Source organism: Lithobates pipiens, unplaced genomic scaffold, assembly GCF_037356315.1.
Source record: "Lithobates pipiens isolate NorthernLeopardFrog02 unplaced genomic scaffold, aLitPip1_a1.2 Scaffold_30, whole genome shotgun sequence".
Lineage (NCBI taxonomy): Eukaryota > Metazoa > Chordata > Amphibia > Anura > Ranidae > Lithobates > Lithobates pipiens.
In genome coordinates, this window is record NW_027507791.1 from 42,313,724 (window position 1) to 42,324,781 (window position 11,058).

General features: G+C 54.2%; 1 protein-coding gene across 1 annotated transcript in view; it reads left to right on the top strand.

Annotated features, from left to right (window-relative positions):
* The first annotated feature begins 299 nt into the window (after window positions 1-299).
* DCAF8 (DDB1 and CUL4 associated factor 8) overlaps window positions 300-11,058 on the top strand; it is a 69,260-nt gene continuing 58,501 nt past the window's right edge. The window contains 1 exon segment of the mRNA XM_077464094.1: window positions 300-564. The gene's annotated coding sequence lies outside the window, so the exon portion shown is untranslated.

Consider the following 11,058-nt stretch of genomic DNA (forward strand, 5'->3'; position numbering starts at 1 on the left):
ATTCTTCTATACTTCTATTACACGGCATTGTAAGGAAAGTCCCGTATACAGATTATTCATTGACCCCCCCCCCCCAGGATGTCAGTGGGAGGAGGGGGGGCGCAGGCGCACTGTGCTCTGTGTCCGGTATACATTATATACAAACACAAGACTCCCCCCCCCCCCCCTGTCACCTGGTGATGGGGGCGGAGTCAGGACCAGGTAGAGCGGAGGGGCGGGGTCACGGTCGGTCGTGAAGCAGAGGGCGGGTCATGCGGAGAGAAGGCTCGGCCGGGGGCGGAGCTGCGCACTGTGAGTTTGAGAGGGGCGGAGTCGGGGGAGGAGCCGAGGCGGACATGGCTGCAGCTGATCCGATGAGTTGATCCCCCTCCCCCCGCCCTGTGTAGACCCCGCAACCCGGCCAGAGGGCCCATCCCCCACCCACAGCAGAGCGGGGATCCCCCCCCCACACCCGGACACCGAACCCCGGGACCGACACACTGCCACGCCGGCCTGAGGCCTACAACCGGGACTTGTTTACTACTGAGGACTCCGGCCTCCTCCGCTCAGGGGACCGACACCCCGGTGACTGCACCCCTCCCCCCCCGTGTACCCCCCTATACCCATCCCCCCTCTCCACTGTACCCCCTATACCCACCCCCCCTCTCCACTGTACCCCTCCTATACCCACCCCCCTTTCCACTGTACCCCCTATACCCACCCACCCTCTCCACTGTACCCACCCCCTTCTCTCCTGTGTACCCCCTTATACCCATCCCCCCCTCTCCTGTGTACCCCCCTATCTATATCCACCTCACTGACCCCCCCCCCCTCCACTGTGTATATCCTCCACTATGAATCCCTTCACTGCCCCCCCCCCCTGCTTACTGACCCTCCCTCTATATCCCCCTCACTGACCCCCCCTATTTCCCCCCCACTCTGCATCCCCCCCTAACTGACCCTTCCTCTCCTGTGTATACCCTCTATGAATCCCCTTCACTGACCCCCCTCTCCATATCCCCTTCACTAAGCACCCCCCATATCACCCCCGCTCTATATCCCCCCAACTGACCCTTCCTCTCCTGTGTATACCCTCCACTATAAATCCGCTCCTACTCTGTATATCGCTCCTTCGTTGACCCCCCTCCCCTCTATATCCCCCCTCACTGACCCCACCCCGCCCCCCATATCCCCCCTCACTGTCCCCCCTACCTTCTGTATCCCCCATAATTGACCCTTCCTCTCCTGTGTGTACCCTCCACTATGAATCCCCTCTATATTGTGCCCCCCCTTCCATATCCCCTTCACTGATTTCCCCCCCTCTATATCCTGCCACTCTGTATCCCCCTTACTACCCCCCACCTGCCTCTCTATCCCCCTCATTGACCCCCCTCTATAGCCTCCCACTCTGTATCCTGCTCACTACCCCCCTTCTATACCCCCCTCTCTACCCCCTCATATCCCCTTTGATTCCCCTCCCCACTCTATATCTTTCTCACTGAGCCCCCTCCACCCTCTCTATACCCCCCCTCAGTGTTCCCCCCTTCCCTCTCTAAATCTCCCCGAATAACGCCCCCCCAATATCCCTCCACTCTGTATCCCCACCACCCCCCTTTCTCCGTATTGCCCTCACTAACCTCCCCCCACTCTTCATCTCCTTCACTCCCCCCCCAATCCCATCCCCCTCACCACCCCCATCTTCCCGGCTGTGTACCCCCCTTTAACCGTCCATCTCCTCCTACTGTATACCCCCTCACTATTCATCTCCTCCCACTATGTACCCTCCTTGTTTTCTATCATCTCCTCCCACTCTATATTGCTTATGCTCACTGTAGCCCCCCTCCCCCCTGTATGTCCCCCCCCCCCCCCTGTACATTGTTAGATACGATTTGGTTTCTCTATTATTGGTGATTTTTTTTTTGTGTTGGATCTCTTGTCTTCCTCTAGTATTGTATACGGGGCTCCTGTGTGTGTGTGTGTGTGTGTGTGTGTGTGGGGTGGGGGGGGGGGGAGGGGAGGGGGGTGCAGGCTCTCACCCAAACCACACATTACATTGTTTGCAGAGGAAAAACTTTTTTTTTTTTTATATAGTTTAAAGTAGAGCAGAGAAGGTCAGACCTCCTCAGTGGGGGAGATTTTCCATCACTTCCTGTCCTCAGGAACTTTTATTCAGGAACCTTGCTGCAGGCATTGTTGGTGCCCGCTCCGCTGATACCATGTGACTGACTGCCCGCCTTCCGCTTCCTGTAGGCTGTTGCCTGGTCTTTTCTCCAGCTCCACAATGGACTCCCGCTGGGCCCGCCTCCAGCTCCCCAATGGGCTGCAACTGTGCCCACATGCAGACCCCTGTGGACTACCACCGTTCTCCCCTCAGGCTTCTCGTGGGCTGCTGCCTGGCCCACCTCTGGGCTCCATGCGGTCTGCCTACGGGTCCACCTCCACCCCTCTATGGGCTGCTGCCAGACCCACCTCTTGCTCCCTCTAGGATGCCACCATGCCCAACTGCAGCCCCCTTTTGGTTGCTGCCATTCTGTCCTCGAGCCCCGGCATGGTCTGCCGCCAGGCCTTCTTCTAGCTCCCTGTGGGCTGCTGCCGTTCTCTCCTCGAGCTCCACGTGCTCTGCCACCAGGTCTGCCTTGGGCTCCACATTGTCTTCCACCAGGCCCACCTGTAGACCCCTGTGGGCTACCACCAGTCTCCCCTCAGGCTTCTCGTGGGCATGCCCACCTCCTTCACCCTATGGGCTGCCACCAGGGATGGCCTGCTGCCAGGCCCGTTCTCTTCTTGGAATCCAAGTGCTTTGCCGCCAGGCCTTCCTTGGGCTTCGCATGGTCTGCCACCAGGCCCACCTGCAGACCCCTGTGGGCTACCACTGGTTTCCCCTCAGGCTTCTCGTGGGCAGGCCTACCTCCATCCCCCTATGGGCTGCCACCAGGGATGGCCTGCTGCCAGGCCCGTTCTCTCCTTGGGTTCCACGTGCTCTGCCGCCAGGCTTGCCTTGGGCTTGGCCTGATCTGCCACCAGGCCCACCTGCAGACCCCTGTGGGCTACCACCGTTCTCCCCTCAGGCTTCTCGTGGGCAGGCCCACCTCCATCCCTCTATGGGCAGCCACCAGGGATGGCCTGCTGCCAGACCCACCCTTTCGCTCCCTCTAGGCTGCCACCGTGCCCAACTGCAGCCCCCTGTCGGCTACCGCCATTCTGTCCTTGAGCTCCCGCATGGTTTGCCGCCAGGCCTGTTTCTAGCTCCCTGTGGGCCGCCGCCATTCTCTCCTTGGGTTCCACATGCTCTGCCACAAGGCTCAGTATGGTCTGCCACCAGGCCCACATATAGCTCCCTATAGGCTGCCTACCTGCAGACCCCTGTGGGCTGCCATCTTTTTCCTCGCGGGTTCCAAGTGCTCTGCTGCCAGACCTGCCTGTAAACCCCTGTGGGCTACCACTGTTCTCCCCCTCAGGCTTCTCGTGGGCAGGCCACCCCCCCACCTCCATCCCCCTATGGGCTGCCACCAGGGATGGCCTGCTGCTAGGCCCGGTCTCTCCTTGGGTTCCATATGCTCTGCCACCACGCCTGCCTTGGGCTCCACATGGTCTGCCACCAGGCCCACCTGCAGACCCTGTGGGCTACCACTGTTCTCCCCTCAGGCTTCTTGTGGGCAGGCCCACCTCCATCCCTCTATGGGCAGCCACCAGGGATGGCATGCTGCCAGACCCACCTTTCGCTCCTCTAGGCTGCCACCGTGCCAAAATGAAGGTCCACGGAAAGTCCAGTTTTGTGACACGGCCCAGAGTCCTGGAAAGTCCTCGTGGTGATTTCCCAGCGTCGGTTGAGGAAGGTCTCAGTTAAAAAAGCAGAAATCGGAACGATGTAAAATTTTACCTTTTTGGCGTCCTTGCATGTGATTTGGTCCAATGGCCCCCCCGAGTGGGGAGGAAAGTTCTCAGGGTCTTCTCCAAGGAAAATCAATCCTGTGTCTGGAATTCCTTCTGATCAGAAAATATCTGCCCCAGCCAAATGAGGTTTGGATCCTTCCGAGCCAGGGGTTGTCGACCTTTTCTCCGTGTGGGGGGGGGGGTACGTCATGAGTTTAACAAATCTCTCTGCTGGCTGGAAAAATTCAATTGAATTCAATTTGAATGGGTGGTGGATTGGTTTTAGTTGTAGCTTCTTTGTAATCGGCGTGTGAAATGATTCAGAACAGAGAAGAACCTGATCCAATAAAGCAAAGAAAATTCTAAATAAACTTGAGCCCATCAGTCCCTTCAGGGGAGACTCATCGGGACCCTGATTTTAAGGGGGTGGGTGGACTTGGATGGGGACTCTCATGTAAAAGGGGGGCCTCATCAGGACCTTGATTTAGGGTGGGGGGTGAACTTTGATGGGGAGGAGCTGATGGAAACTTTCATTGTAAGGGTGGAGTCCAGTCAAGGCCTTGATTTGAGGAGGGGGACATTCATATAAGGTGGGGGGGGGGGGGGGGGGGTGGACGTTGTTGGGAACACGCTGATGGAATCTTTCATGTAAGGGGGAGTCTGATCAGTGCCTTGATTTAAGGAGGTGGGGGGGTGGATGTTGATGGCGATTCTCATGTAAGGGGAGACTCTGGTGGAAACCTTCATATAAGGCTAGAGTATGATCAGGACGTTGATTTGGGGGGGGGGGGGGGGCGGTGGAGTCTGATGGAGACTTTGTCGGAAACTTGATTTAAGGGGGTGGTTTGCCGGGGACACTCATATAAGGGAGGTGGATGTTGATGGGGATTCTCATGTAAGGGGGGACTCTAATGGGGACTCTCATTGACTTTGCTGGGGACTGTCATGTCGGGGAGGAACTTTGTTGGGGACCTTTTATGTAAGGGACACTCTGATGGGGACTGTCGTGTAAGGGTGGAGTCTGATCAGGACATTGATTTAAGGGTACTCTGATGAGACTTATGTAAGGGGGGGAACTATGCTGATTGGTTGGTCAGGTGCTCTGGTGTCCCTAGCAACCAATGATGGTACAGCCGGGTTATCGTGCGCTGGAAAGAAAGACGGTGGGCTGACCTGCAGATGTTTGTGAGAGGTGGCTGACCCCAGCTGAGGGTTGGATACAATCCTGCAGGGATTGGAGTTGGTGATCTTTCCTTATGGATATTGCGTCTTTGCTTTGGGGTCTTGGTTGTTCGGAGTGGGGGGCCTTGATTGTGTGTGTGTGTGTGTGTGTGTGTGTGTGTGTGTGTGTGTGTGGGGGGTCTTTGTTGTGCGGGGGGTCTTGGTTGGGGGGCCCATGGTTGTGTGGTTTTGGGGGGGGGGGGGGGCTTGGTTGTGCGGTGTTGGGGGGGCCTGGGTGGGGGGGCCTTGGTTGTGTCGGGTGGGGGGTCTTGGTTGTGTGGTGTTGGGGGGGCCTTGGTTATGTGGGCCTTGGTTGTGTGGAAGGGGCCTTGATTGTGCGGGTCTTGGTTGTGCGTAGTGGGGGGGTCTTTTTTTGTGTGGGATGGTCTTTGTTGTGCAGAGGGAGTCTTGGTTGTGGGGGCCTTGGTTTTCTGGTGTTGGGGGGGGGGGGGGGCCTTGGTTGTGTGGTGTTGGAGGGCCTTGGTTGTGCGGGGTTGGGGGGGGGCTTGGTTGTGCGGGGTTGGGGGGCCTTGGTTGTGTGGGTCTTGGCTGTGCTGGTTGGGGGTCTTGGCTGTGCGGGGTTGGAAGTCTTGGCTGTGCTGGGGGTTGGAAGTCTTGGCTGTGCGGGGTTGGAAGTCTTGGCTGTGCGGGGTTGAATCTTTGGCTGTGCGGGGTTGGAAGTCTTGGCTGTGCGGGGTTGGAAGTCTTGGCTGTGCGGGGTTGGAAGTCTTGGCTGTGCGGGGTTGGAAGTCTTGGCTGTGCGGGGTTGGGGGTCTTGGCTGTGCGGGGTTGGGGGTCTTGGCTGTGCGGGGTTGGGGGTCTTGGCTGTGCGGGTTGGGGGTCTTGGCTGTGCCCGATTTGCTCCATTATTTGGCTCTTCCTGAAGATGAGGGTTGGATGTGATCTCTATCTGCTCTGTGCCCAATGATCCGCAGCCTTCTCATCGCACACACTGTCCTCCCGGCCTCCATAGGGCCTCATTCACATGAGCGCAGTAAAAGCTGGGGGTAGTGTTTTACCGACTGCCCACCTACATGCAGAAATGCCCCCGCTCAGGGCCCGGCTTTGCTTTGCATCAATCTGCATGTTGCATTCAGCGGACCGTCCCCGCCACCAAACGCGACCCTTTGGATGGGGTCACTCCGCAACCACATGCCGTGCATTGCAGTGCGGTGGGTCAGCATTGCTGAGAAGGTGACCTATCTTCTCACCGCCTGCCAAATGCCATCTGATGAGTTCTGTCGCGGATCGCTTTTCAGGGAGGCAGCAATAATAGCTGCACATGTGAATGAGCAGCTAAGGAAACGTTACATAAAAAAGGAAGTGTTTTTATTTATTTATTTTGTTATGTTTACTAATGCTAGCAGCATAAGGATTACAAACAGTCAGTGCCGATTGAGAAAGTTTTTAGAGTTCTGGTTGTTTGTTGTGATTGGATATTTCTACATTCTAACAGCCAATGAGGTTATAAGATGGATGATTGGAGGCCTTTTTATTTGCAGTGCTGTCTCTGTTTTATACAAGTGTTTGGGGTGTCGTCATTTTGTTTGTTGTGTCTGATCGGTTTTTATTTTTTTCCTCCTTTTGCAGACTTTTGCACTTTGGAGTCACCAAGTTGCTTCACACTGGTGGTCGGAGCTTTTACAGGAGAACTTTCTATGAAGTGTACCTGTCACCTTCCCATTCACCTGACCGAACCCCCCGAGCTCCCCGATAACTCGTAGATCAATGTATTTATCTGATATCTGAACCCAAAGCTACCAACGCCAAACTGTACGGGCCGGTTCACTTCACGATTTCTGTGTTCGGTATGTGTTTTCGATGCGTTCCAGTGCGTTCCAACCCTTCATCTCGATTAAAGACGTGCGTTATTGATGCGATTTGCTGCATTACATACAGAAAGTGCAATAGATAATACGTTTTGACTACACTGGTGTTAACTGGGAATCCAAAAAGAGGGGCGCAGGGGTGGCTCTCCAGTTTTAAGAGGATGTCCATGGACGTCCCCACTGGGCCGCTCATCAGGTGCTATTCATGACCGCTGTGTCTTTGGACCCAGCTGAGCACAGATGGGGTGGGGGGGGTAAAGGGCCAATCACAGTGCCCTTTACAATGTGCACAGGCTATGTCCAATCATAGTTGATCACATGTCAACGGATGTACCGGTTATCAGCATTCCTTTCCTCATGCTCTGTGTCTGTGTGAGGAAAGGAGAGACCCTAACCGGCATGTCTCACACACACAGACTTGCCAGTGATGATAATCTGTGCCCTGATTATTGGTGCGGCCTCACGGGTGCCCATTGGTACTGCCCCATTGGTGCGGCCTCACGGGAGGCCCCATTGGTGCGGCCTCACGGGGGCCCATTGGTGCGGCCTCACGGGGGCCCATTGGTACTACCCAGTTGGTGTGGCCTCACGGGTGCCCACTGGTGCGGCACCATTGGTGCGACCTCACGGGTGCCCACTGGTGCGGCACCATTGGTGCGACCTCACGGGTGCCCATTGGTGCGGCACCATTGGTGCGACCTCACGGGTGCCCATTGGTGCGGCACCATTGGTGCGACCTCACGGGTGCTCATTGGTGCGGCACCATTGGTGCGACCTCATGGGTGCTCATTGGTGCGGCCTCATTCATATCAGTGAAGAGAAATTACTTATTTGCAAAATTTTATAATGGAAACTATAACCGTTTAAGCAAAAAAGAAAAATTCTCAGCGGTGATTAACCCCTTTTTTTTAAATAAATGTTAATGCCTACGCACTATTTTGCAACTTTGACATGTGTTAGCAAAACCGTACCATATTAATCACAACTACTTTGTGTATCCAGGCAGATTATAGCACTTTTTTTTTTATTTATTTATTTATTTTTTTCAGTACTAATTTTAGCTTTCTTTTGGTGGTAAATGAAAAGTGATCCCCCCCCCTGTTTTTTATTTTATTTTTATTTTTTTAAAGGCCCAAAATAGTAAATATTTAGTTTTAAATGTACCTGTATATTTCTTGCTAATATTATAATTTACCACCAATGACCAACCCAAAAAACTTTCTCCTGCTTCTGATGCGATTGCAGTGATTAGTTGTTGTTTGTACCGTAGTGCAGGCCAGAAACAATGGCGCTTTTTTTTTTTTTTTTTTTGTTTTTTTTTTGTTTTTTTTTTAATCCTGCCTAAAACGCACTGATGCAAAGTTTTAAAAATAAATAAACTAAAAAAAGTTTAACTTCTACCCAAACTATGCTTATCATGACCTTTTGATCCTGACCCTAACAATAACCCTAGCAAACTGTGTGCAGGTTTTTTTTTTTTCCTCTTTTGCAAGAAAAGGATAGAATGTATCTTCCTATTAATTCAGAAGAGGAAGTAAACACGGGGGCGGGGTCACAGTGACTGATCACTGTGATAACCAATCACCTGGCTGTGAATAGACAATTATACGATTGTGCTGCAGTCTAGGGCTGGGACCTGATCATGTGACCGCAGTGCCTTCCGAATGGGTAATATAGACCTTTTTACAGGGTAGATTGAATCGTCTTAAAATGGGGGTGGGAGTAGATTTAGCATTTGACTGGAGCTCCATGTTAAATATCCCGTGTTTACTCATGATGAGCCTCCTGAATACGCATGCCCACTCTATATCAGCATCTGGGGGCTTCTGTGTCCTTGAGCCCAGCCCATAATGTGCATGTGTCCCTCCCTAATACCCTCATAGTTCCGGACACTATGCATGTCAGGGTGGCTCCAGGGAGACCCTGCAAAGCAGCGGAGCTGCCCTCTAGTTAGTGGACTCCAAACTGCGGCCGGGGCCAGATTTAGCCCCTTTTGCTTGCTTTATTCCAGTCCTTGGGGCACTACTTTCTTCCACTGATACCAATAATTGGACATAACTCCCCATCAATGAAGGGGCACTATTCCTCCCAATGGCGGGGGGCTCTCTTTCTTCCACTGACACCAATGGCGGGGGCGCTCTTTCTTCCACTGACACCAATGGCGGGGGCGCTCTTTCTTCCACTGGCACCATGGCGGGGGCGCTCTTTCTTCCACTGACACCATGGCGGGGGCGCTCTTTCTTCCACTGACACCAATGGCGGGGGCGCTCTTTCTCCACTGGCACCAATGGCGGGGGCGCTCTTTCTTCCACTGGCACCAATGGCGGGGGCGCTCTTTCTTCCACTGGCACAATGGCGGGGGCGCTCTTTCTTCCACTGGCACCAATGGCGGGGGCGCTCTTTCTTCCACTGGCACCAATGGCGGGGGCGCTCTTTCTTCCAGTGGCGGGGGCGCTCTTTCTTCCGTGGCGGGGGCGCTCTTTCTTCCAGTGGCGGGGGCGCTCTTTCTTCCAGTGGCGGGGGCGCTCTTTCTTCCAGTGGCGGGGGCGCTCTTTCTTCCAGTGGCGGGGGCGCTCTTTCTTCCAGTGGCGGGGGCGCTCTTCTTCCAGTGGCGGGGGCGCTCTTTCTTCCGCTGGCACCAGTGGCGGGGGCGCACTTTCTTCCACTGGCACCGGGGGCGCTCTTTCTTCCAGTGGCGCTCTTTCTTCCACTGGCACCAGGGGTGGGGGAGTGCTCTTCCTCCACCTGATGTTACCTTTTCTACTCCCAGTGCCAACAGTCCAGGTAAATCTGCTGTGGGTGGATATACCATAGACTTTGTTTTAGGTATTGTGGTGTAAGCGCAGGCTGCAGAGAAAAAGGGGCCGCCAGCGGGTATGGTGCACGCATATATGGTTTTTGTTAACCAAGGGTTTAGTAGCGCTTTTAAGGGCTCGTTTACACTTGCGTTGGTTTCTGAAGAGCGTTCTGCATTCGGCTCACTCTTTAGAGGACATTTGACAGGCGGTGAAGTGGGATTGTATTGCCGCTTCACCGCCTGCTTTAATCACTTGAACCCCGCACTAGCATACTGCAACCTCATGTGTTGCACGTGGTTGCTGGGCGCCTGCATTCACTTAATGGGTCATGGCAGAGGGTATAGTTCCTGCATCACAAGCCACGGCATGTGTACACCCCCAGACAATGTTTCTGTGACTAAATGGGGAGCAGATGAGGGGGAGGTAAAAACACAGCTCAACTGGAGTTGTACCGTCCCTCACCCGCTAGTGTAAGCAAGGCCCAAAAGAGGAACTGAACTCTGGCAGGCCATGGGCAAAGGACTAGTCACCAGTACTGCTTGTGTATCCCTGGAGCTCATCTTTGCCCTTCACTGACTTACCATGCCATGGTCTGCACTCTGTCGTTTTGTGGAAGTGGCCATCTTGGTAGAGGCAGGGCTTTGCTTCCTCATGGCAGAGCCTTCAGCAAGGATAACTGAGCAGCACAGTAGTGATGTCACTAGTATTACGTGTGGTCTCCCTGCAGCTGAGCTTTCCCATTACTGATATACCATTGCTTGGTCTGCACTGTGTGTGGAGGCCACCATCTTGGCAGAGGCAGGGCTTTGCTTCCTTATGGGACATCTTCCAGCAAGGAAACCGGTGAGCAGCACGTTAGTGATGTCACTAGTGTTACCTGTGGTCTTCCTGGAGCTGATCTTTCGCTATTACTGACTTGCCATGCCTTTTGGTCTGCACGTTGTGGAGGCCGCCATCTTGGTAGAGGCAGGGCTTTGCTTCCTTATGGCACATCCGCCAGCAAGGAAATCGGTGAGTAGCACAGTAGTGGTGCCTATGGTCTCCCTGGAGCTGATCTTTCCCCATTTACTGATTTACCATGGCTTGGTCTGCACTGTGTGGACTCCACCATCTTGGTAGAGGCAGGGCTTTGCTTTCCTATGGTAGAGCCTCAGTCACAGAAAACAGTGAGCAGCACAGTAGTAATGCCACTAAGGTTACATGCCTGTAATTTCTGTGGAGCTAATCTTTCCCCATTACTGACTTGCCATGCCTTAGTCTGCACTATCTCTCTGTGTGGGGGCAGCCATCTTGGTAGAGGCAGGGCTTTGCTTCCTCATGGGAGAGCTCCAGAAAACCCGTGAGCAGCACAGTAGTGA